This window comes from Panthera tigris, chromosome B4 (assembly GCF_018350195.1).
Source record: "Panthera tigris isolate Pti1 chromosome B4, P.tigris_Pti1_mat1.1, whole genome shotgun sequence".
Taxonomy (NCBI): domain Eukaryota; kingdom Metazoa; phylum Chordata; class Mammalia; order Carnivora; family Felidae; genus Panthera; species Panthera tigris.
This window is the reverse complement of record NC_056666.1, coordinates 54,360,972-54,388,431: the sequence shown is the minus strand read 5'-3', so window position 1 is coordinate 54,388,431 and position 27,460 is coordinate 54,360,972. Positions and strand designations below refer to the sequence as shown.

General features: G+C 41.9%; 1 protein-coding gene and 1 pseudogene across 9 annotated transcripts in view; one reads left to right on the top strand and one right to left on the bottom strand.

Moving 5' to 3' along the window:
• LOC122240308 (cationic amino acid transporter 3-like) overlaps positions 1-27,460 on the top strand; it is a 123,635-nt gene that overhangs the window by 48,407 nt on the left and 47,768 nt on the right. For 3 of the 9 annotated variants that reach the window (XM_042991869.1, XM_042991870.1, XM_042991871.1), the window contains exon 1: positions 26,489-26,580. The exons of 4 other annotated variants lie outside the window; for them this stretch is intronic. The gene's annotated coding sequence lies outside the window, so the exon portion shown is untranslated. Of the gene's footprint in view, positions 1-10,914; positions 10,952-12,571; positions 12,801-26,488; positions 26,581-27,460 lie in introns of those variants that run through there. 2 more of the 9 variants (XM_042991876.1, XM_042991875.1) reach the window with 2 other exon arrangements.
• The window catches only part of LOC122240519, a 36,864-nt pseudogene that overhangs the window by 2,674 nt on the left and 6,730 nt on the right, over positions 1-27,460 (bottom strand).

Genomic DNA, 27,460 nt, shown 5'->3' with positions numbered 1-27,460 from the left:
TCCTCAGTCTCTGAGTGGGCCCCACCTTCTGCATATCTGAGAGGTCTTGCTTCTCTTTGAAGATTAACATTCTGGGAAGGAGGAGGTACCTTCCTTTGGTCACTGTTCCAGGGTCTTGGAAGCTTTATGTGTTGAATGTCTAGAGAATAAAACTCTCTAGGCAGGGACTATATCTTTTTTTTTTTACTTCCTCAGCACAATGCTCAATGGGTATTCAGTTAGAATATGCAATGGACATTGAGTGACTATCAGGAAATACCTTGTGGTGAAGATTTAGTGAGTTCCCTTTTAGTTTTATTTCTGTAGTGAAGGGAAACAGGAATGAGGGGGCGGTGATGGATGATGCTGGTAGAGGAAACTAAAAGGAGATTCTGGAAGAGGTTGTGGGCAGGAGGTGCTTCTATCCTTGATGAAAGGGCAGCTGAGTGCGCTATTTAACTGGATCTGGGACTGGCCTCCAAATCACTACAGGCTGGGCTCCACCTGGCTCCCCATGCTCTTCTCCTGAAAACCAGGACCTCCTCCATACTTAAGACCCTGGAAAGCTTGTTTACCTCTAAGTTCACATCTTGCTGCCATAAAGCCTTCAACAAAATTCCATTTAAGCATTCAGTCCACCTCCTCACCCAGACAGGGCCCTACTAGTCTTCCATTGCCCAGCTCCAGCTTTCCTCCAGGATTCTGCCTAATCCACTTCCTTCACCCTTTCCCACTCTTCCCATAAGCCCTGCTTCCAGACACCTCAGCCTCATGATGGCCCCACCTCCTAAGGGTCCTGCCTCCTAGGGCCCCTTCTTTAAAAAAAAAAAGTTTTTTTTAATGTTTATTTATTTTTTAGAGACAGAGCATAGGCGGGGGAGGAACAGAGAGAGAGGAAGACACAGAATCCAAAGCAGGCTGCAGGCTCTGAGCTGTCAGCACAGAGCCTGACGTGGGGCTTGAACCCATGAACCATGAGATCATGACCTGAGCCGAAGTTGGACACTTAACTGACTGAGCCACCCAAGTGCCCTTCCCAGGGCCCCTTCTAAGCTCCACTCCAAGTCCTGACTGCTTGGCCAAGCTCCTTCCCTCTCCTGGGTATGCCTTGTACTTCCTTTTCAGGTCTTTCTCCTCTGAGATGGGAAAAGCCCATGGGTAAGTGATTTCTCCTGTTTATAGAGTTGGTCAGAAAACAGAGACAGAGTCAGAGACGATGAAGGCTGGGCTTGGAGTGCTTCTGGCTTTCAAGCCATGTGAGGTTTGAGCAGAAGGTATTTCATGGTGCCAGAGGTCTGTGGATTGGGGCGGGTAGGGCAGAGGCCTTGTGAGTTTCAGAAGGGCAGAGAGGTTTGCTGGGTCAGAATGGTTTGGAGGCCTACACTCTGTTCTCCAGACCAGAAAGGTTCTCCGCTCTGCTAAGGAAAATATGAATTAGGGGAGGTTATTCCTTGGCACTTCTCCCCCAGAGTCCTTCCCAACTCTTTGCCCTGCCCTCCTCCCTGGCCTTCTTTTCTGCCCTGGTGCAAAATTTGCTTTTTAAATCTGTCTTTCCCACAGGCCCCAGCACATCATATGCTTAGACCTATTCTTTGAATGAAGAATCTTCCACCTGGCTCTGCTGCCTCCTTCATGTTTTGCCACACTTTCTCATTAGAGATTCTGAAAGACTCTGTATCATATCTTCTTAGGGAGGACATTGGTTTGTGTGGACTTTGCAGAACAGCAGGTCCAGTTTGATAAAGTCTAGTGGTCCACTATAACCATGATGATTTGATGGGCTTCTTCCTCCATGCTCAAAGACCTAGATATCTATATTTATAGCTGCTGAGGGTATCTCCCTGCTTTCCTTTTCTAATTTTAAAAAGCTGTGGTGGGGATTGATTACAGACCAGGAAAAGCTGTAGGAGGAAAGATTACCAAGTTCTCCTGGGGTGTAGCTTCCCAGTGGTATTTAAAACACTTAAGGAAATTTTTGTCTGAGGTCCCAAGTATATTTTAAATCAGCCAGTGCTAAATAAACCTTGAAACTTGATGGCTTTGTTCATTCTCTTGGAATCTATCAGTTTTATGTACATGATAGGCATATTCATTGACCAAAAAAGGCTTGGAGGAGAAGCTTGAAATAGGACTGGCTTCCTGGGTCTTCAAGAGGCAGTTTGCTGTTATGGCAAAACTCTTCAACTTATTTTATTAAAACTCTTTGCCACTCTTTAATTTCGAAGGCCCTTGGAGTTTAAATTGTCCTTCCCACTCCCCCACTCCCTACAACCATCTACACAGTGGGCAGTGCCACAACACCAGAAGACCAGACAACACTTATCCATGCAAGACACCTACTTTATTGATTGTGTGTGGCAAATGTGTATTTCTACATTATCTTTCTTGTTCCCTCAAGCAGTTCTGGGGCAACGTCTCTCCATTTCCAGTTGATAGGTATTATGTGCTTCCAGAAGACAGATTCATTTTAACTTTAGTTTAAGCAAAATCTTGTGGAAAGGGCAATTTCTTTCACCAAGTATATTCCAAATTGATAAATATGATTTTTGGATTATATTCTTTTGTTTTATCTTCATCCCTTTTTTCTTTTATTGTCACAGAAAGCACAAAGCAGAGTGGGAATAAGAAAGAACTAGGGAAGAGGGACAAAGAGTGTCCTTGAATGTGATGTCAGAGGTTCTTTGTTGTAGATATGCTACCTGCTCTGGGGTGAGGCAGATAGGTCTTGGTGAAGTCATATCAATCAATATTTGGGTAAGAACTCAGGACTTTGAGTCCTGACACAACTTTCATATGGCTTTGTTGATCTGGTGTCTTTCCTACCACAAAACAAAACAAAACAAAACAAAACAAAACAAAACAAATGAACTTTCCAAGGGAGATGGTGAGGATGTGGAAGAGATACCTGACTCTGAGAGGAACCAAACACTGGTGAGAGAGGACAGAGAAAATAATCACATGGGAAGACAGAAGGACATATTTAAAGATATGAAGTAAGATAAGCAGATAGTTGGCCCTTCCCAAGCCACCTTGTGTGCGGTGTATTATTGAGGCTGTATATTGGGAGGAAGTACATGGAAAAAGAAGCCATGGATTCTGACCAGTCACAATTGCTTGTCTAAAAATGGAAACAGGTGGGGGTGCCTGGGTGGCTCAGTGGTTAAGTGCCCAACTTTTGATTTCAGCTCAGGTCATGATATGACAGTATGTGGGTTTGAACCCCTCATTGGACTCTGTGCTGACAGCAGAGTCTGCTTGGCATTGTGTCTCTTCTGTCTGCCTCTCCCCTGCTGGCTCTCTCTATTACTCTCTCAAAATAAATAAATAAACATTAAATAAAATAAAAATGGAGACAGGATATAGTGTTCGGTGGGACCACCGGATGGATTTCTAGATTCTGCTGAGAAGGAAAGGAAGGATTTGGAGGAAAAAACCAAAGCCGTTTAGCAAGGCTTCTTGAAAATGAGTTTGGATCAGTGCTCATTGTAGAACAAAGCCCATCCTACATTATAATCGTAGTATGGAAACTAAGGTGGACTGCACTTGATCTTAGCCAAAAGGCCGAGAACAGATAAACTAAGGTGGACTGGCAGATGGGTTTCCTTCTGCTGCTTTCTTCTGATGACTTTTATTAGGTGTTCTATGTTGACATGGTTGGGGGTTGAGAAATGGGGAATAGAGATTCACACAGGGAAGTAGAGAAAAAGTTGATTTCCACTGTTGAAATCAGTGTATCACATCACTTTCTTATCTCTTATTGGCACACCCTTCCAGGCTTTTCCCAGCTCTGTTTCCAATTCCTGTTTGGAAAATCTAATTCTGATTCTTCCTGGTGTTCATCTATTTTCTGAATATGAGGCTTTTCTGATTTCTCAAGTTAATCATCTTGTTTTGATGTGATAGAAATGTTTAGAATTTCCAAAACTGGATTCTGACTGAAACTAAGCTTGTGTCATATCATGAATGAGGAATGTAGCATTTAGTTCTGTCTTCTTTGCAGTTATCCCAGAGAGATAAGAAAGGCCGCCTTGTTCAAAACCATCCTAGAATCATTCTAGATAATATGGAGTCTATACAGCCTCTGGAGAAGCTCTGGCTATTGGATTGTTTACCCACATAATGGCTCAATGATACTTGTGTGGTGTGTGCACATAGCAGGGATCCAATAGGTTTTTTTTGGAAGGAAGCAAAAATATTTTGTTCTACATATACATAGATTCTGCTCTACATTTGTGTGGATGGATTTTGTCTACATATAGTTGATCTAGCTTGTGTTAGCCTGTATATGAATGTGTTTCATTGATGTGGAATTCAGCCTTTTCCAGGCTGAGATGGGATGTGAGAGGCGCAGTGCTGGGGGTTGTTGGTTAGGTAGGTGAGTTGGATGATGTGGCTGTGTTTCCTCTTGTCCTAATGAGCAGACAGTTTGGGACCTGCCATGCCTTCAAGTTCAAGTCTTGGTTGCACCTAGAAATATTTACTTGCAGAATTTGAGTTTCTAGCCTCACTGAGAGAACATGAAGCAGGTTTTACCCTGAATAGTTTTTTTGTTTGTTTGTTTGTTTTTATTTTTAGAAAGGGAAACAAAGGCTTCTTCCAGGTCACATGTAAATAGAATACAGTACAAAGTAAGACCACAGGTAGGAGGATGCCTGGTAAATGATCCATTTGGTGAGGTTGTTCTCAGAAGACTCCTGGGAGATAAGTTTGGATATTTGTTTTCTAGTATGAGCTGAATTTGGTTACTTCAGATTTCTTTCCAACCATCAGGGAAACTATCTGACCTTTCTTCTCTTTCCCCAGGGGAGAAGTCACACATTTATTACTACTGCAATGGTTTCTCTCTTCTTTCCTATCCTTTTTTTTTTTTTAATGTTTGTTTGCTTGTTTGTTTATTTAAATACAATTTGTTGTCAACTTAGTTAACATACAGTATATACAGTGTGCTTTTGGTTTTGGGGGTAGATTCCCATGATTCATCGCTTACATACAACGCCCAGTGCTCATCCCAACAAGTGCCCCCCTCAATGCCCATCACCCATTTTCCTCTCTCTCCTGCCACCCACCCCCTCCCATCAACCCTCAGTTTGTTCTCTGTATTTAGAGTCTCTTATGATTTGCCTCCCTCCCTCTCTGTGGGTAATTATTTTTTTCCCCTGCCCTTCCCCCATGATCTTCTGTTAAGTTTCTTAAGTTCCACATATGAGTGAAAACATATGATATCTTTCTCTGACCGACTTATTTCAATTAGCATAATATCCTCCAGTTCCATCCACATGGCCACCAACGGCAGGATTTCATTGTTTCTCACTGCCAAGTAGTATTCATTAGTGTATATAAACCAAATCTTCTTTATCCATTCATCAGTTGATGGACATTTAGGCTCCTCCCATTTGGCTATTGTTGAAAGTGCTGGTGTAAACATTGGGGTACATGTGCCCCTATGAATAAGCACTCCTGTATCTTTGGATAAATTCCTAGTAGTGCTACTGCTGGGTCATAGGGTAGTTCTATTTTTAATTTTTTGAGGAACTTCTACACTGCTTTCCAGAGTGGGTGCACCAGTTTGCATTCCCACCAACAGTGAGAGAGGGTTCCCATTTCTCCAAATCCTCGCCAGCATCTGTTGTTTCCTGAGTTGTTAATTTTAGCCTCTCTGACTGGTGTGAGGTGGCATCTCATTGTGGTTTTCATTTGTTTTTCCCTGATGATGAGTAGTGTCGAGTATCTTTTCATGTGTCTGTTGGCCATCTGGATGTCTTCTTTGGAAAAGTATCTATTCATGTCTTCTACCAATTTCTTCACTGAATTATTTGTTTTTTGGGTGTTGAGTTTGGTAATTCTTTATAGATTTGGGGTATTAACCCTTTATCTGATATGTCACTTGAGAATATCTTTTCCCATCTCGTTGTTTGCCTTTTAGTTTTATTGATTGTTTTCTTTGCTGTGCAGAAGCTTTTTATCTTGATGAGGTCCCAATAGTTCATTTTTGTTTTAGTTTCCCTTGCCTTTGGAGATGTGCCAAGCAAGAATTTGCTGTGGCTGAGGTCAAAGAGGTTGTTGCCTGTTTTCTCCTCCAGGATTTTGATGGTTTCCTGTCTCACATTTAGGTCTTTCATCCATTTTGAATTTATTTTTGTGTATAGTGTAAGAAAGTAGTCCAGTTACATTCTTCTGCATGCTGCTGTCCAGTCTCTCAGCACCATTTGCTAAAGAGGCTGTCTTTTTTTCCATTGGATACTCTTTCCTGCTTTGTCAAAGATTAGTTGGCCATACATTTTTGGGTCCAATTCTGGGTTCTCTATTCTATTCCATTGGTCTGTGTGTCTGTTTTTGTGCCAATAACATACTGTCTTGATGATTACAGCTTTGTAGTAGAGGCTAAAGTCTGGGATTGTGATGCCTCCCCCTTTGGTTTTCTTTTACAACATTATTTGGCTATTCAGGGTCTTTTGTGGTTGCATACAAATTTTAGGATTGTTTGTTTTAGCTTTGAGAAGAATGCTGGTGCAATTTTGATTGGAATGTGTTGAATGTGTAGATTGCTTAGTAGTATTGACATTTTAACAATATTTATTCTTCCAATCCATGAGCATGGAATGTTTTTTCATTTTTTGTTTCTTCAATTTCCTTCATAAGTTTTCTATAGTTTTCAGCATACATATCTTTTGCATCTTTGGTTAGGTTTATTAGGCATTTTATGGTTCTTGGTGCAATTGCAAGTGGGATTGATTTCTTGATTTCTCTTTCTGTTGCTTCATAATTGGTGTATAGAAATGCAACCAATTTCCATACATTGATTGTGTATCCTGCAACTTTGTTGAATTCATGTATCAGTTCTAGCAGCTTTTTGATGGAGTCTTTCAAGTTTTCCATGTTTTTCTTTCCTTTCCTGCACATACCAAGACTGAGAATTTATTATTATTATTATTATTATTATTATTGTTATTATTTAGTATCTAGATCTGTACTAATATCTGTAGCAAATTATTACCTGGATTTCTCTAGTTGGGCAAACTGGATTTACTGGTTCAAGGTGTGGTGGAGTTTGTTTTGTATTTTTGGTGCGGGGCGGGGGGTGGTGGTGGTATGGAAGGACAGTTTAAAAGAGGCTCTATTTAAAGACTAAGGTCCAAGCTGAAGATGTAGATTGAACTGATATTTTCCTGGGAAACAGTTATACACAATGCCAAGAAGGGGTAACCCCCTCCCCATGCAATCTTCTTAGGCTGACCCATGGTGCACAGAAGATACTCACTAGTCTTGCCAACACTGGAAAATGAGGTCCTTACTACTTTCATCTTTCATCAAGTAGGAGGCCATTTGGGATTTTGACATGCCCTTGCTGTAATCATGGGTTCAAGCCCCACATTGGGCTCTGTGCTGACAGCTCAGAGCCTGGAGCCTGCTTCAGATTCTGTGTCTCCCTCTCTCTCTGTTCCTCCTCTGCTCTCACTCTCTCTTTCAAAAATAAATAAAGATTAAAAAAAATTAAAAAAAAAAAGAAAATATGCACAGTATGATCTCGATCTTTTTGTACTTACTTAGGGCTGATTTGTTTCCCAGTATGTGGTCTATTATGGAGAATGTTCCATGTGGACTGGAGAAGAATGCTGCTTTAATATGAAATGTTCTGAATATATTGGTTAAGTTCATTTGGTCCAGTGTGTCATTCAAAGCCATTGTTTCCTTGTTGACATTTTGATTAGATGATCTGTCCATTACTGTGAGTGGGGTGTTGAAGTCTCCTACTATTATGGTATTACTATCGATGAGTTTCTTTATGTTTGTGATTGATCTATATATTTGGGTGCTTTCACATTTGGCACATAAATGTTTACCATTGTTAGGTGTTCTTGGTGGATGGACGCCTTGATTATGATATAATGCCCTTCTGCATCTCTTGATACAGACTTTATTTTAAATTCTAGATTGTTTGATATAAGTATGGCTACTCAGGCTTTCTTTTGTTGACCATTAGCACGATTGATGGTTCTCCATCCCCTTATTTTCAATCTGAAGGTGTCTTTAGGTCTAAAGTGGGTCTCTTGTAAACAGCATATAGATGGATCTTGCTTTCTCATCCATTCTGTTACCCTATGTCTTTTGATCGGAGCATTGAGTCCATTGATGTATAGAGTGAGTACTGAATGATATGAATTTATTGCCATTATCATGCTTGTAGAGTTTGAGTGGCTGACCAGAGAACACCACCAGACACTCAAACTCTACAAGCTTGAGTGTAAGGGGGACTCTCTGAGGGGAGAAAAGATGAGAAAAATATGTCTTTTTTTCCTCATCTATTCTCCCCTCAGAGAGTCCCCCTTAAAATTTCTTGCAGGACTGGTTTAGTGGTCACAAACTCTTTTAATTTGTATTTGTCCGGGAAAATTTTTATCTCTTCTTCTATTTTGAATGACAGCCTTGCTGGATAAAAAATTCTTGGCTGCATATTTTTCTGATTCAGCACATTGAATATATCCTGCCACTCCTTTCTGGCCTGCCAAGTTTCTGTGGATAGGTCTGCTGAAAACCTGATCTGTCTTCCCTTGTAGGTTAGGGACTTTTTTCCCTTGCTGCTTTCACGATTCTCTCCTTGCCTGAGTATTTTGTGAATTTGACTATGATAGGCCTTGTTGATGGTCGGTTTTTGTTGAGTCTAACAGGGGTCCTCTGTGCTTTCTGGATTTTGATGTCTGTGCCTTTCCCCAGGTTAGGAAAGTTTTCTGCTATGATTTGGTCCCATAACCCTTCTGCCCCTATTTCTGTCTCTTCCTCTTCTGGGACCCCTATGATTCTGATGTTGTTCCTTTTCAATGAGTCACTGATTTCTCTAATTCTTAAATCGTGCTCTTTTGCCTTAATCTCCCTCTTTTTTTCTGCTTCATTATTCTCTATAAGTTTGTCCTCTATATCACTGATTCTCTGTTCTGCCTCATCCAATCTTGCCATCACTGGATCCATCCGTGATTGTAGCTCAGTTATAGCATTTTAAATTTCATTCTGGCTATTCTTTACTTCTTTTATCTCTGCAGAAAGGAATTCTAATCTATTTTCGACCCCAGCTAGTATTCTTATTATCGCGATTCTAAATTCTGGTTCAGACATCTTGCTTGTATCTGTGTTGGTTAAATCCCTGACTCATTTCTTCTTGCTCTCACTTTTGGGGTGAATTCCTTCATTTTGTCATTTTGAGGGGAGAAAAGGAATTAATGAGGTGGAAAAACTGTAATCAAAAAAATTAAAATTAAAAAATATTAATATTAAAAATTAAAGACACACACACACACACACACACACACACACACAAATCGAATAGATGATGCTAGATCCTAAGTTTGTTTTGGCCTGGGAGTTGAAAGTGGTTTGACAGATTAGAGAAAAAAAGTGGGAAGGAAGAAAAAAAAAAGGAAATCGTTTGAGAATTGAAAAAATGAATACACTGAAGTCGACTAAAAGGAGATGATGGGGGTAAAGTAGAATTTGAAAAAATATACACAAAAGTAAAGAATATAGTAGGAAAAAATTAAATAAAAATATTTTAATAAAAATTAAAAATAAATATAATTTTTTTTTGTTTTTCTGTATTCAAGCAAAAAGAAAAGAAACGACAGAGAAAAAAGACAAAAAAGAAAGAAAAAAGAAAACAAAGGAAATCATTTGAAAATTTGAAAAAGTGAATACACTGTAGGAGACTAAAATAGAATGAAGGAAGTAGATATTGAAAAGATTTACATAAACACAAAAAATATAGCGAAAAAATTAAATAAAAAATATTTTTAATAGAAATTGAAAGTCAAAATGAAGTTTTTCTCTTTCTGCATTATAGAAAAAGAAAAGAAATGAAAAAGAGGAAAAAAGAAAAAGAAAAAAATAAAAAGGAAATTGTTTGAAAATTTGAAAAGGTGAGTACACTGAAGTAGACTAAAATAAAATGATGGAAGTAAAATAGAATTTGAAAAAAATTACACAAAATTAAAAGTATAGTAATAAAAATTAAAGAAAAATATTTTTAATAAAAATTGAAAATAAAAATGAATTTTTTCTTTTCCTGTATTCAAGAAAAAGAAGTGTAAAAGAGAAAAAGAAAAAAAAAGAAAGAAAGAAAATTGAATAGATGAACCTGCTAACAGATTGAAGTAGGATTGAAATTACTTTGTTTTCCCCTAGAAATCAGTCTATGTAGTGCTTTATAGTCCATAAGCTAAGCTGGCAGTGAGACTTGTGTTCTTGAAGAGGGAGGTTGGCCCAGTTGGGCGGGGCTCAGTGTAACAGCTCCGCTCTCCACTAGATGGCGCTGCTAGCCTACTGGGGTGGATAATTGCAGTGCTCCTAGGTGCGTAGGTGCATGCGTGGGAGTGGTCAAAATGGCGCCACTCAGCTACTGAGTCTGTTCTCCTGGATCAGCAATTGGGTATCCGTCCTCTATCTTCAGCTTTCATCCACTCCCTGCTTTTACACTCTACGTGACCAGGCCCCAGGCAGTACCTCTCTCCCAAGTTTTGTCTCAGATGCGGCTGTTTTCCCTGGCCCCTTACTTCCGAAGGACTGTGGCTTTGACCCGTTCCGCCCCTCTGCGGGAGGGTCTCACCGAGCAATGGCTGAATGAGCAATGGCCGAATGTCAGCTGCCACCCAGGAATGCTTGCTGGACCCTACTGCTGCCGGTGCTCCGAGACTGCGACCAGGTGCCAGCCCGCCCCAGAAAAAGGTCGCGAGATAGTGTAGCAGCACCATTTCAGGGATTATGGAAAATCACAGCACACATCTGGCACCAGGCTTCACCCTTAATGACCTTGTTCCAACACCAGCGAATGTGGCCGCCTTCTGGGGTCTGCTGGGACCAGGTGGCTTCAACAGTCTCTACCAAATGTCCTTCCAGCAGTGGAACCGCTTTTCCCCATGTGACCTGAGAACCTCCCGGACTCCACTCTATTCCTGGGGATTCGCCTTTCCCACCAGAGCACCACCAGGTATCGAGCTGTGGAGTTGCAGACTTTGCACTCCCCTTGTTTACACTCTTAATGGAATTTAAACCCTCTCCTTTCTCCCTTTTTAGTTTAGTCCCTGCAGTTGTTTCCAATTTTCCACTTTCTCTCCAGCTGAGCTTTTGGGGAGGGGTGCTTTTCTCGTATTCTCTGCCCCTCCTCCCCCCAGTCTTTGTCCTCTCTCCGCCCGCAAAAGCAGTTCCCTACCTTTAGCGGCTTCTTGCTCCCCAAATTCCCTTCCTGCACCACGTACCTGCTGAATTCTGTGGTTCAGATTGTGCAGATTGTTGTGTTAATCCTCCACTCAGTTTTCTAGGTGTGTAGGATGGTTTAGTGTTGGTCTGGCTATATTTCATGGATGGGAGACACACAAAAAACTTCCATGCTGTTCTGCCATCTTGGCTCCTCCCCCCTGGTGCTTGGCTTCTTATAACCCAAGGCAGCCTGATATTTTTAAACAAGTTTCCTCAAATGCAAACTATTCTTCATCACCCTGTGTTGCTCATACCTGCCACGAATGATGTGCGGTCAAGGTTTCATCAGTTGGCTTTCCCTTCACACTTTTCATTTTTCTTGCCTTCCACAAGGAAGGTAGTACCATTTATATCTTTACTTGAGCCAGGTTTATAAAGATTGCTTCACTACAAAGTATGTGTCTCAAAGTCAAGTAGATAGGAATACTGGATTATGTGCTCTTTCAGGTTTCTCTTCTCAGTTTGTGCATTTGTTCAACAATATTTATTGAGCATCTAACTCACAGTCCAAAGGAGACAGGCAGCGGACCTGGAATTCTGATACATTAGGATAAATGGCACATGGGGTAAGCTAGGTGCTATGAGAGCACACATTAAGGGCAGCATAAGGGTCAGGGGAGGTTCCTGGGGAAGTAACTGGGCTGGGAACTGAAAGAGAAGGAAGGATTAGCTCAGTGAAGGTGCCAAGAGGATATTAGAGACAGGGAACAAAACATGGTGAATGTAGAATTTCACAGCTGGAGCAGGAACTGGGTAGTGATGAGACTGGGGGAATCATCACAGGTCAGATGATGAAGGAAGGAAGGACTGTGCAGGAAGTGCAGTGGGAACCACTGAAGGGTTTGAAGCCTGGGGGTGGCTGGGGGACATGTCAATCACATTCATAGTGTAGAAAGCTCCATGAGTTAATTAATCCTCCTTATCTATTTCACGTGCTTGTTGGTAAATCATAACATTGGAACTGGTGGGTGGCAAATAAGGAGTATAGACGGAATTGCACAAAGATGTCTGACACATTTCCCAAGGATTCCTTTTGAATATCTCCAGAGAAGAGTTTTCAGTTTTGACTTCATCTTTCTGTCTTTAAAAACCTCTGACAACATTTCCTAAAATTCTGTCAATACCAAAGCCTGAGGAGTGAGGAGAGTGGGGGCTGCATGACTCTCTTTTCTCTGTTCTCCCCTACTGATTTCTGGGGCATTGCTGTGAATTGTTCATCCAAAGCCTTGTTCCTCTTGAGAAGGGGCCATCTGAACAGCAGGGGAGGAGGGGAAAAGAGGAACCACAGGTGGTGTTTGCTCAACAAGAAACTATATTTTGCATATTCATAGTGTGAGTGAGTTAAAAATAACTCCATGTGAAAAATTAATAGGAAGTTACAAGTGAGTGTTTTCATACTAGCACACAGAGAAAACCAGATTCTCCAGGTCACTAGAAGCTGACATCACAGAGGGTACAGGGTATTTATAAAGCATGGTGTGGCCAGTAAAGACAGTGTCCACATAAATGAGCTCACCTTCTCTCCTAGAACCCAGAGAGGAAGGACACAGAAGGACTTGTTTTGGTTGTGAGCTACTGAGGTAGGTGACATTTCTTTCCTCTCTACCTATAACACTCTCATAACTGTAAGCATAACTGTAGTGAGTTTTTTCTGGTTGCTTTGGGTGAGGTTCGTTGACTGTCAGATTTCACAAGACAGCATTTTTGGCTCTGCTCCCTTCTTAGTAATGGACTTTTGGTTGGCTTCTGTTCCCATTTCTCTAGGCTTTCCTTACCAGACAGCCTGTTCCTATGGTTTTTTTGCATGGTATGAAGGACTGCTCCTTTCTTCCTCTTCCTATTTTCACAGCACCCCTGTGAGCCTATATGGCTAAAGTGAAGGGTTGCACTGTTTATTCCTTGACATCAATACAGTTAAATGGATAAGGCAGAAAGAGGAGAGAGAGGGCCAAACTGACGCCAGACATTTGACAGTTGATTTTATTGCTAAAGGTCTTTAAGAATGGGAGACAAATATTTGTGTTTTAAACTCAAATGATATTTAAAAAAATTTTTTTAAACATTTATTTATTTTTGAGACAGAGAGAGACAGAGCATGAGCAGGGGAGGGTCAGAGAGAGAGAGGGAGACACAGAATCTGAAACAGGCTCCGGGCTCTGAGCTGTCAGCACAGAGCCCAACGCGGGGCTCGAACTCACGGACCGCGAGATCATGACCTGAGCCGAAGTCGGCCGCTTAACCGACTGAGCCACCCAGGTGCCCCTAAACTCAAATGATATTTTAAAAACGATTCTGCATTTACAATGAGGCCCTCTGGTCTGTCCATGTGTCATGGCTCATGTCATGCAAGCGCCATGCAAACATCCCACGTGTGAACTACTGTACAATACATTCATGCCCTGTTGTGAGCTACAGCCCAATTAGTACATGAAACTACATGAGTTAGATGAATGTAAAGGGATTGTGTCACATGGTGCACAAAGGAGAATGTTGGGAGGTATTTGGCACTGTTTCTGTGGCAATCAGGGTTGATTTTTCTATGATGACTTTTGGTGTCAGTTTCTGAGATATTTGGGTGGTGTGAGGTGACATGGGACTTCTAAGCTTTGGTTGGCTTGTTGAACACCATTGTTCAATAAATATTTATCGTTTGGGCACTTTGGAGGGATAGCACATACCTGATGAAATACAAAGCAGGAGATTTGAAGCCCATGCAACAGAACTTGGCAGCCCAAAGACAACTTGGTTTAATTCAGCCTCTGACCCAGATGTGAGACTCTGCTTCCAGGCTTGCTAAGGCTCTCTGATCCTGAATCTGATCCTGTATCCTCTTCAATTCCAGCTACAATGCTGCATCAGGCACGTGGCAGATTTGGTCAAAAGTTGGTATGCAGACATACCCTGCAGCAAGATGTGGCTGAACCTGCCCCTCTCAGAAGACTGAGCATTCTGGATTTAGTGGCCCTGGGTGTGGGCTGCACAGTAGGTGCAGGTGTGTATGTCCTGGCTGGTGAGGTGGCCAGAAATCAAGCAGGACCATCCATTGTGATCTGCTTTTTGATGGCCAGCCTATATTCTTTGCTGGCTGTGCTGTGCTATGCTGAGATAATGGCCCAGATTCCCCATTCTGGCTCTGCATATCTCTACAGCTATGTCACTATTGTCACTATAGGTCAACTCTGGGCTATCATCACTGGCTGCACTGTCATCTTTTCCCTTGTTTCTGATACAGCAATTTATGTTGACATATTTATCTTAGCTTTTGAGCACCTGCATGTGACCTGCATGAAATTATCTTACCGTATGTTTACCATTTCCTTAGAGAAAAATATCTAGACTTCATTGTTATGTGCCTTGTGTGGCCTCTCATGATTTTGTGGCATAATCACTTTTCTTCACTTATCAAGGTGCTCACTTTGGTTCTCAGTTTTGTCATCATCTATGGCTTTATTAAGGGGGACCTGCACAACTGGAGGCTCACAGGAGAGGACTACGTAATGGCTGGACTCAATGACACCTCTAGCTTGGACCCCCTGGGCCCTGGAGGGTTTTTGCCTTTTGTCTTTGAGGGGATTCTCTGGGGAGCAGCTACTTGTTTCTATGCATTTATAGGTTTTGACAAAATTGTTACCAGAGTAACTCTGTTACACCAGAGTTGAAAAAGCCCAGAATCCCCAATGTTCCATCCCCCATTGTGATTTCACTGTTCATCTGCTTTGTGCGGTATTAAAAAAAATTTTTTTAGTGTTTATTTATTTTTGAGAGAGAAAGAGTGTGAGTGGGAGAGGAGCAGAGAGAGGGAGACACAGAATCCAAAGCAGGCTCCAGGCTCCAAGCTGTCAGCACAGACCCCCGATGCGGGGCTCGAACTCACGAACCGTGAGATCATGACCTGAGCTGAAGTCGGACGCTTACCAACTGAGCCACCCCAGCGCCCCTTTGTGCCATATTTTGGTGTCTCTTTAACACTTAAGGTTATGTTCTCTTACTACCAGCTTCATCCTGTGAGCACCTTGCCTGAGGTAGTTCTCCTTATTGTCTGGGCCCTAGCCTACTATGTTGCAAATTTTGGATTTTTCTGTATTCTTTCTGAAAGGATCTTTCGCTTTATGTACCCATATGTCAGCTATCATACAAGATGGAACTAGATGGCCTCCTGTTCCCTGTCCTTGGCATGATATGTACCAGCACAAACTTCTGCATCATGGCCAAGGTGATTTTTGTCATTATTGCAACAATGATGGCCTTCTTCTTTTTTTTTAATTTTAATTTTGTTTTTTTTTTTAAATTTACGCCCAAAATAGTTAGCATATAGTGCAACAATAATTTCAGGCGTAGATTGCTTAATGCCCCTTACCCATTTAGCCCATCCCCCCTCCCACAACCCCTCCCGTAACTCTCTGTTTACTCTCCATGTTCAAGAGTCTCTTATGTTTTGTTCCCCTCCCCGTTTTTGTATTATTTTTGCTCCCTTCCCTTATGTTCAACTGTCCTCTGTCTTAAAGTCCTCATATGAGTGAAGTCATATGATATGTGTCTTTCTCTGACTAATTTTGCTTAGCATAATACCCTCTAGTTCCATCCACATAGTGGCAAATGGCAAGATTTCATTCTTTTTGATTGCCAAGTAATACTCCATTGTATATATATACCACCTCTTCTTTATCCATTCATCCATCGATGGACATTTGGGCTCTTTCCATACTTTGGCTATTATTGATAGTGCTGCTATACACATGGGGGTGCATGTGTTCCTTAAAAACAGCACACCTGTATCCCTTGGATACATGTCTAGTAGTGCAATTGCTGGGTTGTGGGGTAGTACTATTTTTAATTTTTTGAGGAACCTCAATACTATTTTCTGGAGTGGCTACACCAGTTTGCATTCCTACCAGCATCGCAAAAGTGATCCTCTTTCTCCACATCCTTGCCAACATCTGTTGTTGCCTGAGTTGCTAATGTTAGCCATTCTGACAGGTGTAAGGTGGTATCTCATTGTGGTTTTGACTTGTATTTCCCTGATGATGAGTGATGTTGAGCATTTTCTCATGTGTCGGTTGGCCATCTGGATGCCTTCTTTGGAGAAGTGTCTATTCATGTCTTTTGCCCATGTCTTCACTGGATTATTTGTTTTTTGGGTATTGAGTTGGATAAGTTCTTTGTAGATTTTGGATACTAAACCTTTATCTGATATGTCATTTGCAAATATCTTCTCCCATTCTGTCAGTTGCCTTTTAGTTTTGCTGATTGTTTCCTTCACTGTGCAGAATCTTTTTATTTTGAAGAGGTCCCATTAGTTCATTTTTGCTTTTGTTTCCCTTGCCTCCAGAGGTGTGTTGAGTGAGAAGTTGCTGTGGGCAAGATCAAAGAGGTTTTTGCCTGCTTTATCCTTGAGGATTTTGATGGCTTCCTGTCTTACATCGAGGTCTTTCATCCATTTTGATTTTATATTTGTGTATGGTGTAAGAAAGTGGTCCAGGTTCATTTTTCTGCATGTTGCTGTACAGTTTTCTCAGTACCACTTGCTGAAGAGAATGTTGTATTCCATTGGATATTCTTTCCTGCTTTGTCAAAGATTAGTTGGCCATATGTTTGTGGGTCCATTTCTGGGTTCTCTATTCTGTTCCATTGATCTGAGTGTCTGTTCTTGTGCCAGTACCATACTGTCTTGATGATTACAGCTTTATAGTATAGCTTGAAGTCTGGGATTGTGATGCCTCCTGCTTTGGTTTTCTTTTTCAAATCGCTTTGACTATTTGTGGTCTTTTCTGGTTCCATACAAATTTTAGGATTATTTGTTCTAGCTCTGTGAAGAATGCTGGTGTCATTTTGATAGGGATTGCATTGAATATGTAGATTGCTTTGGGTAGTATCAACATTTTAACAGTATTTGTTCTTCCTGTCCAGGAGCATGGAATCTTTTCCCATGTTTTTTTGTGTCTTCTTCAATTTCTTTCATAAGCTTTCAGTAGTTTCCAGTGCATAAAATTTTCACCTCTTTGGTTAGATTTATTCCTAGGTATTTTATGGGTTTTTGGTGCAACTGTAAATGGGATCGATTCCTTGATTTCTCTTTCTGTTGCTTCATTGTTGGTATATAGGAATGCAACCAATTTCTGTGCATTTATTTTATATACTGAAACTTTGTGGAATTAATGAATCAGTTTTAACAGTTTTTTTGGTGGAATCTTTTGGGTTTTCCATACAGAGTATCATGTCATCTGCGACGAGTGAGTTTGACCTCCTGGCCGATTTGGATGCCTTTTATTTCTTTGTGTTGTCTGATTGCAGAGGCTAAAGCGTCCAATACTATGTTGAGTAACAGTGGCAAGAGTGGATATCCCTGTCTTGTCCCTGATATTAGCATTGGGTTGTTCATATATGGCTGTTATGATCTTGAGGTATGCTCCTTCTATTCCTACTTTCTTGAGGGTTTTTTTATCAAGAAAGGATGCTGTATTTTGTCAAAGGCTTTCTTTGCATCTATTGAGAGGATCATAAGGTTCTTTTCTTTTGTTGATATGATGAATCACATTGATTGTTTTGCAGATATTGAACCAGCCCTACATCCCAGGTTGATCGTGGTGAATCCTTTTTTTAATGTATTGTTGGATCTGGTTGTGTAATATCTTGTTGAAGATTTTTGCATCCATGTTCGTCAGGGAAATTGGTCTATAGATCTCCTTTTTAGTGGGGTCTCTGATTTTGGAATCAAGGTAATGCTGGCTTCATAGAAAGAGTTTGGAAGTTTTCCTTCCATTCCTATTTTTTGGAACAGCTTCAAGAGAAGAGGTGTTAACTCTTCCTTAAATGTTTTGTAGAATTGCCCTGGAAAGCCATCTGGTCCTGGACGCTTGTTTTGGGGGACATTTTTGTATACTAATTCGGTTTCTTTATTGGTTATGGGCCTGTTCAAATTTTCTATTTCTTCCTGTTTCAGTTTTGGTAGTGTATATGTTTCTAGGATTGTCCATTTCTTCCAGATTGCCCATTTTATTGGTGTGTAATTGCTCATTATATTCTCTTATTATTTGTATTTCTTTGTTGGTTGTGATCTCTCCTCTTTCATTCTCGATTTTATTTATTCCTTTCCTTTTTCTTTTTGATCAAACTGGCTAGTGGTTTATCAATTTTGTTAATTCTTTCAAAGAACCAGCTTCTTTCTGGTTTCATTGATCTGTTCTCCATTTGTTTGTTTGTTTATTTTGGTTTTGATAGCATTGATTTCTGCTCTAATCTTTATTACTTACTGTCTTCCTCTGGCTTTGGGTTTTATTTGCTGTCCTTTTTCCAGCTCCTTAAGGCGTAATGTTAGGTTGTGTATCTGAGATCTTTCTTCCTTCTTTAGGAAGTCCTGGATTGTTATATATTTTCATCTTATGACCGCCTTTGCTATGTCCCAGAGGTTTTAGGTTGTGGTGTTATCATTTTCATTGACTTCCATATATTTTTTAATTTCCTCTTTAACTGCTTGGTTAGTCCATTCATTCTTTAGTAGGATATTCTTCAGTCTCCAAGTATTTGTTGCCTTTCCAAATTTTTCTTGTGGTTGATTTCGAGTTTCATAGCGTTGTGATCTGAAAACATGCATGGTATAACCTTGATCTTTTTGTACTTACTTATGGCTGATTTGTGTCCCAGTATGTGGTCTATTCTGGAGAATGTTCCATGTGCATTGGAGAAGAATGTATTTTCTGCTGCTTTAGGCTGAAATGTTCTGAATACATCTGTTATGTCCATCTTGTCCAGTGTGTCATTCAAAGTCATTGTTTCCTTGTTGATTTTTTGATTAGATGATCTGTCCATTGCTGTGAGTGGGGTGTTGAAGTCTCTTACTATTATGGTATTACTATCGATGAGTTTCTTTATGTTTGTGATTAATTGATTTATATATTTGGGTGCTCTGACATTTGGCGCATAAATGTTTCACATTGTTAGGTGATCTTGGTGGATAGACCCCTTGATTATGATATAATGCCCTTCTTCATCTCTTGATACAGTGTTTATTTTAAAGTCTAGATTGTCTGATATAAGTATGGCTACTCCGGGTTTCTTTTGTTGACCATTAAGCATGAGAGACGGTTCTTCATCCCCTTACTTTCAATCTGTAGATGTCTTTAGGTCTAAGGTGGGTCTCTTGTAAACAGCATATAGATGGATCTTGTTTTCTTATCCATTCTGTTATCCTATGTCTTTTTATTGGAGCATTGAATCCATTGACGTTTAGAGTGAGTACTGAAAGATATGAATTTATTGCCATTATGTTGTTTGTAGAGTTGGAGTTTCTGGTGGTGTTCTCTCGTCCTTTCCAGTCTTTGTTGCTTTTGGTCTTTTTTTTTTTTTTTTTTTCATCTTTTGTCCCCTCAGAGAATCCCCTTAAAATTTCTTTCAGGGATGGTTTAGTGGTCACAAACTCCTTTAATTTTTGTTTGGGAAACTTTTTATCTCTCCTTCTATTTTGAATGACAGCCTTGCTGGATAAAGAATTCTCGGCTGCATATTTTTCTGATTCAGCACATTGAATATATCCTGCCACTCCTTTCTGGCCTGCCAAGTTTCTGTGGATAGGTCTGCTGAAAACCTGATCTGTCTTCCCTTGTAGGTTAGGGACTTTTTTCCCTTGCTGCTTTCATGATTCTCTCCTTGCCTGAGTATTTTGTGAATTTGACTATGATAGGCCTTGTTGATGGTCGGTTTTTATTGAGTCTAACAGGGGTCCTCTGTGCTTCCTGGATTTTGATGTCTGTGCCTTTCCCCAGGTTAGGAAAGTTTTCTGCTATGATTTGGTCCCATAACCCTTCTGCCCCTATTTCTGTCTCTTCCTCTTCTGGGACCCCTATGATTCTGATGTTGTTCCTTTTCAGTGAGTCACTGATTTCTCTAATTCTTAAATCATGCTCTTTTGCCTTAATCTCCCTCTTTTTTTATGCTTCATTATTCTCTATAAGTTTGTCCTCTATATCACTGATTCTCTGTTCTGCCTCATCCATCCTTGCCGCCATGGCATCCAGCCATGATTGCACTTCAGGTATAGCATTTTTTAATTTCATTCCGACTATTTTTTACTTCTTTTATCTCCACAGAAAGGGATTCTAAACTATTTTTGACTGTAGCTAGTATTGTTGTGATTCTAAATTCTGGTTCAGACATCTTGCTTGTATCTGTGTTGGTTAAATCCCTGGCTGTCATTTCTTCGTGCTCTTTCTCTTGGGGTGAATTCCTTCATTTTGTCATTTTGAGGTTAGAAAAGGAATTAATGAGGTAGAAAAATTAAAATTAAATTTTAAAAATTAAAATTAAAAAAATAATAAAATTAAAAAAATTAACCCCTCCCCCCACAGACAAAAATCAAATAAATGATGTTAGATCTTAGGTGTGTTTTGGTCTGGGTGTTGAAAGGGTTTTGAAAGATTAGAGAAAAAAAGGGGGGGATGGGAATCATTTTAAAATTTGAAAAAATAAACACTTTGAATTAGATTATAATGAGATGATGGAGGTAAAATAGAATTTGAAAAAAAATTACACAAAAGTAAAGAATACAGTCAAAAAAAATTAAAGAAATATATTTTTAATAAAAATTAAAAATAAAAATAAATTTTTTCTCTTTCTGTATTCAATAAAAAGAAAAGAAATGAAAAATAAAAAAAAGAAAAAGAAAAAAGGAAATAGTTTGAAAATTTTAAAAAGTGAATACACTGAAATAGAATAAAATAAAATGATGGATGTAAAATAGAATTTGAAAAAAATTACACAAAATTAAAAAATATAGTAAAAAATTAAAAATATTTTTAATAAAAACTGAAAATAAAAATGAATTGTTTCTCTTTCTGTATTCAAGAAAAAGAAAAGAAGTGAAAAAGAGGAAAAAGAAAGGAAGAAAATTCAATAGATGGACTTTCTAACAAATCAAAATAGTACTGAAATTACTTCATTTTCCCCTAGTAGTCAGACTATGAAGCGCTTTATAGTCCATAAACTAAGGAGGTGGTGATACTTGTGTTCTTGAAGAGCGAGGTTGACCCAGTTGTGCGGGGCTCAGTGTAACAGCTCTGATCTCCACTAGATGGCGCTTTTAGCCTACTGGGGTGGGGTGTTGTGACTCTTGTAGGTGCATAGGTGCATGCGCAGTAACGGTGAAAATGGCGTCACCCAGCTACACAGTCTCTAGTATCAGAACTCTGTTTTCCCCAATCAGCAATCAGGCACCCATCCTCTGTCTTCAGCTTTCGTCCACTCCCTGCCTTTTCACTGCCCATGACCAGGCCCTAGGCAGTACCTCTTTCCCGGGTTTTGTCTCAGATGTGGCTGTTTTCCCTGGCCCCTTAATTCTGAAGGACTGCGGCTTTGACCCGTTCTGCCCCTCTGTGGGAGGTTCTCACTGAGCAATAGCTGAATGTCAGCGGCACCCAGGAACATTTGCTGGACCCTGCTGCTGCTGGTGCCCCAAGACCTCAGCCAGGTGTCAGCCTGCCCCAGAAAAAGTTAACAAGATAGTGTAGCAGCAGCATTTCAGGGATTATGGAAAATCACAGCACACATCTGGCACCAGGCTTCACCCTTAATGACCTTTTTCCAGCACCAGCGAATGTGGCCATTCTCTGGGATCTGCTGGGACCAGGTGGCTTCAGTAGTCTCTACCAAATATCCTTCCAGCAGTGGAACCAGTTTTCCCTGTGTGGCCCAAGAACATCCTAGACCTCACTCTGCTCCTGGGGATTTGCCCTTCCCACCAGAGCATCGCCAGGTATTGAGCTGTGGAATTGCAGCCTTTGTGCTCCTCTTGTTTACCATCTTAATGGAATTTAAACCCTCTCCTTTCTCCTTTCTCCCTTTTTAGTTTAGTCCCTGTGGCTGTTTCCAATTTTCTACTTTCTCTCCAGCTGCTTTTGGGGAGGGGTGCTTTTCCCGTATTCTCCCCCCACCCCAGTCTTTGTCCTCTCTCCACCCACAAAAGCAGTTCCCTACCTTCAGCGGCTTCTCACTCCCCAAATTCCCCTCCCTGTGGCACATACCTGCTGAATTCTGTGGTTCAGGTTGTGCAGATTGTTGTGTTAATCCTCCAATCAGTTTTCTAGGTGTGCATCATGGTTTAGTATTGGTGTGGCTGTATTTCATGGACATGAGACACACAAAAAACTTTCATGCTGTTCCGCCATCTTGGCTCCTCATGATTTTTTAATAGTCTCTTGAGGCCAGAAGCCAAGCCAGATGCCTGCCATCAGATTTTCCTGTGATACTTGTATATTTGGGTGAATTTCTCTCCTGCAGTTTCCCCAAATATCCTGAGGTGTCCTGCACATGCCAGCAAGTGATATTGTTTAATCACCTGGTAAGAATGCTGGGAACTCTGTAAACAAGTTATCAGGCCAACATGTCCAAGAGGCTTTATTGGCTCCATAAAGTTAACCTTAGTCCTTAGAGATGTCTAGTGATATCTGAGTCTATGCATGACTCTCTCAAACATGACATTCTAGTCAAAGCCTTGGTGAAGTAACCAATGTTTCCACTGGTGTCCTGTTACAAGGAGAACATCTTTTTAATGAACTTATGCAAATAATGCACTTTCCTTGAAACAAAGAATACTCACAAAGAGTTTCAGTGACCAATGCCTTAGTGTTCTATCTTATTTTAAAAAGACTTAGATACCCAATGAAATCAACCCAGTGTTGCATTTCATTTAGCAGAACTTTAAAAATTTCAAATTACTAAAGATTTTGAAAGATATAAACCTTTCTATTTCTTCACCCAACTTATTCCTAACAATTATTCATGAAAACTTTATGAGACAGGCATAATTAATCATCATTTAAGTCACCTTTTTGCTGAACAATGGCAGCTGGAAGAACATGAGCTCCTTTGACCTTTACTAAAACTTGCTGGAATAAAAGTTTTATATTTAATGCTGATATCTCTAAAGATGTGTCTTAACTTTTAATGAAACCAACAAATTTCAATTTACATTGGGGTGGTTTTTGCTCCCTGATAGTGAGGGTAGGAGGACCAGGAGCCTTTGGCACTCCAGGCAGGGAGGATGGCATAGGAGCCCGTTATATAAGTCCTGAAGATGCTGGGGCAGTAACAGGAGGAAAAGGAGTACATAGGGGTGCAAGGGAGTCTTCAGAAAGGCCAGGGGCAGATCTATAGTTTGGACTAACATTCCTTGCTTGTCTTGGTCTTGTGTCCCCCTCCTGCAAAAAATTAAAAATAAAAATAAAAATAAAAATAAGTGCCTCTGCAGCATTTATTTAAAATATTTCCTGATGGATGGATGAAGTACTTTCTTTGGGAACAGGAGTATTCCTGTTTTCTTCCTGGGCAAAAGTTGAGAAGCAACACAGAAATAAAAGTATGACTCCATGAAACCCAGAGTACCTCTTCTGACATTCCTTTTCCCTAAAAGTTGGGGCATGATGGACTGAACCAAATGGCTTCCTGGTTTCTTGTTCCTCCCTGAAAGTCAGAGTTCCACTAACTGACCAACAGTCTCCATAGACAAGCTAAAAGCCAAACCCAAACCCCCTATTTAGAGAGAACACAATGGGGGGAAGAGATCCAAGAGACCCATTTCATGGTCATCTTTCTTCTGAACCTAACATACATGACAAGGTTCTGTCACAATAAAAATGATCACTTACTTAGTCATAGATCCCTGCCTATATTCCTTCCACATATTCCAATTTCGGTCCAGTGGGCTAACTGCTGGGATAGAGATGGAACTTGGCATTCTACACAAATTTAAACCACCACCTCCCCATACCAAAACAGATCTGTTACAACTTCCAAATAAATTGAACACTTGTCACATCCCTTTTAGTTCTTGGGAAAGCTGAGGCTTTCTAATGGGAAAAGTATGGACAGGAAAAAAACAACACACAGTGGTTTACATCTGAGAAACTTGTGTAGGTGAGCACTCTGAGGGACTGACCTTGTCCTGAAGCTCCTCAGCTTCCCCAAATGCTCCTTTCCTTCCACTCCAACCAAAAAGCAAAATTGGCAGTCAGCTTCAGTGAGGAATCATCAGGGAGTTTCTCTTAGGCAAAAAGAATCTGGGAAGCTGGAGGGACAGATGCCTCAGATTCCCTCCCCAAGAGCAACTAGCCTGGAGCAGCTAACCTCCTGCTGTAGTCCAAGTTACCTGCCCAGGAGACTAGGAAGGAAGCCCTGTCATGGTACAGACCAACTTCTCCGACTTTGGCATACAGGGGAACTGGATGGATGCCACAGAGACGTTGGCTCCCAGCTGGGGTGCCAAGTTTTGTTACTTTAACCCAGTGCAGCTGCCCACCACTCCAAACGCTAATACTCAAGAGAACAGTTTATTTTTAATTGTTATTTATTTTAGAGAGGGGCAGAGTGCTAGTGGGGGAGGGGCAGAGAGAGAGGAAGACACAGAATCTGAAGCAGGCTCTGGGCTCTGAGCTGTCTACACAGAGCCTGAATTGGGGCTTGAACTCACCAACCATGAGATCATGATGAGCTGAAGTCAGATGCTTAACTGCTTGAGCCACCCCAGTGCCCCTCAAGAGAAAAGCTTTGATTGGAAAGGATTATGAGTTTTATTCAGGAGGCCGGCTCATGGGGAGAAGAATACTCTTGTCCAAATGACAGATCTGAGGTTTTCACCTGGCCCAGGAGTTTAAAGGTGCTTTAGGATGTTCCTCAGTAAAGGGAGTACAGTGGTCTGTAACATTTCTTGAACTTGCAGATACACTGGTATCAGCTCCAAATTTTATCTCAGTGCAGGTGGGTGTGGTTGCTTGATGAGGGGTAAAGGGTTGTGCAAGAGACTCTGGTTTCTGTTTCATGATATGCAGAAGGGCTCTGTTCTTTTCTCGGGAATAATACATGATCTATATTAGGAATACAAGGGAAGGTTAGTTAATCATTCATGCAGGCTAAGAGTGCTGACAAATGCTTCAGGAATACTAGGTGACTGGACAGGTCCAGGCTGCTTCTAGATGTCACTTAAGATTCTGCCAGAATAGGGGCATTCGGCCTGGTGTGCTAGGTGAAAGCTCAGAGATCTGGGTTCCCTGGCTGAAGAGAGGGTGTGTGTGGCTGTTGGGGTGGGGGTAGAGTGGCCTGAGCTCTTGGGCATGAGTGTCCTGGTGTCCTGAATTGGGCTGGGTGGAGGTGGATGAAGGGGAAGACATCCCCCTCTGCTTAGGAAAGACCCAAGGCTCAAGTCCTATATTAAAGCATATTCTTTCCAGGTGGCCCAGAGGGGAAGGGAAGAGAATGGGGATCAGACACTTCAGACCAGTCCAGCCTCATTCCTTCCCCTCTACCCTTCCTCACCTCCCCAAACCCAGCTTATTGATGGGCCTGTCACACATATTACACACCTGCTGTATGCACCAAGCTCCAAAGTGTTCTTGGGCCATTCTCACCCCAGGAACCACTGCCTTTCCCTTGCAGCCCAGGCAGATCCTCAGAGCCCACAGCCGCTGCGTTGATCTCAAGAGCCCAGAAGCCTCTTGGCTTGGAAACGTGGGATCTAGAACCTAGATATTTGGGACATACCATGGAGACCCTAAATGCATGGGGGAAGGGAAGGTTGGGAGAGAGCCCCACAATTCCCTGGGGACAGAATGATGACTTAGAGCAGCAAGAAAGATCCAAGTGAGAGGAGAGATGAACTTCTCTTGAGCAGACAGCGGGGCTTGTTTTCTGAAGCAGAAATCCTGGGCCTGATACAGGGAGAGGGCAAGATGAAAAGGAACCCATAGAGGGAGATCCTCTCCCCATAAATGTTGGGGTTCAGCAATGTGTGGTGGCGGAAGGGGAGTCCACATGCAACAAACAGGCAGGAAACAAGGGAGACTCTGGGGGAATCCTTGGTTTCCATGTGGAGGCATGAGTCCCCTCCTGCACATACAAAGTAATTGCGAAACTACATGCCCTCTGATGGGCTCTCAGACATCCCTGATCTTGGGAGGAGAAAAGATGCAGAGACTGCGCAGGTTACTTTTTTCTTCTGCAAACCTGCTCTAGCAGCTGAGGGGGAGTCTCCCTCCAGTGTAAGTGGAGGCACAGGTGGTGGGACGACCTGATGGGAACAGTCACCATTTCCTCTGTGCTCTCTGAAGATGGAGTGGCTTTGTGGTGACCGGGTAATTAGGCTGTCCAGAGTTCCCAGGTAGGCCAACGGTCCTGGGGCAGGGCCAGGCTGTGGGCTGACCCCGCCCTGCTGAGGCCATTGAGGAGGGGACAGGGCTCGCGATGGTGGGCGGGGCTTCCTCCTGTTGGGACTGAGTTACCTAGGAGGTTTTCCTTGGTCACTCCATTCCTGTGAGCACCCCAGCCCAGCACTTTGCTGACGAGGAGATGTCTCTTCCGCTTTCGTTAACACCCGATCAGGTCTGTCCCCAGGAAGAGAGGGGGGACAGCAGGCAGAGGGTATGAAGAAAGAGAAGGGACAAATGTCCATCCTTTCACTGGGCTCTGAGCCCTGCTCTACTCCCTAGATTCTGAAGGGTGGGAAAGGTGTGAAGGCTGGCGTAGAAATGACTTGGAATGGGGCAAAACGGTAGGATGCAGCAGGGTGGAGAGATGGAGGTAATGGGAGAGTGGAGCCCACTGGGAGGTGGTATTGTGTGGGGAGGTGAACCAGGAGGGGAGGGAGGCAGGCTGGTTGGGGTGGAAAGTGGTCAAGATGGGAGAGGACAGGGTGGGAGGTGGGCAGTGGAGGGGGTCAGAGGGATGGGTATGGGCAGGGCAGGGAGGTGGAAGAACCAGGATGGAGCAATGCCAGATGGAAAGTCAGAGATGGTCAGGGTGGTGGGTTGTCTGGAAGGAGGACTTGAGGAGGATCCCACTGGGAGGAGGGGAAGACAGCACTTCAGAAGCAGTCAGAGCCTGGGAGGAGTATAGGGAGTACAGGTTGTGGCAGGGAAAGCAGGGTGTTTGTGGGTCCTTGGAGGGTCCTAGGAAGGTGAGGATAACACCTCCAGAGCCACTTCCCACTCAGGCTGAGGATTGACTCTAGAGGGGAGCTTAGGAGGCCACCTGAAGAGCAGGGTTAGGGGTACGGTACCTGCTCCCCTTAGCCCAAGACACCTGAGTGTGTGCCAGTCAGGGTAGGGGTGGGCTGGGCTGCTTCTCAACTCTGAGGGCAGAATCTAATGGGGTTTCTCTGGAACAGTTTTTTAGTATTCATGTAGTGACACAGTCTCACCCACATCTGCTTATCACCCCAAGTCCTGTCATATAACTGTCTCCTGCTCTGTGTATAAAGAGT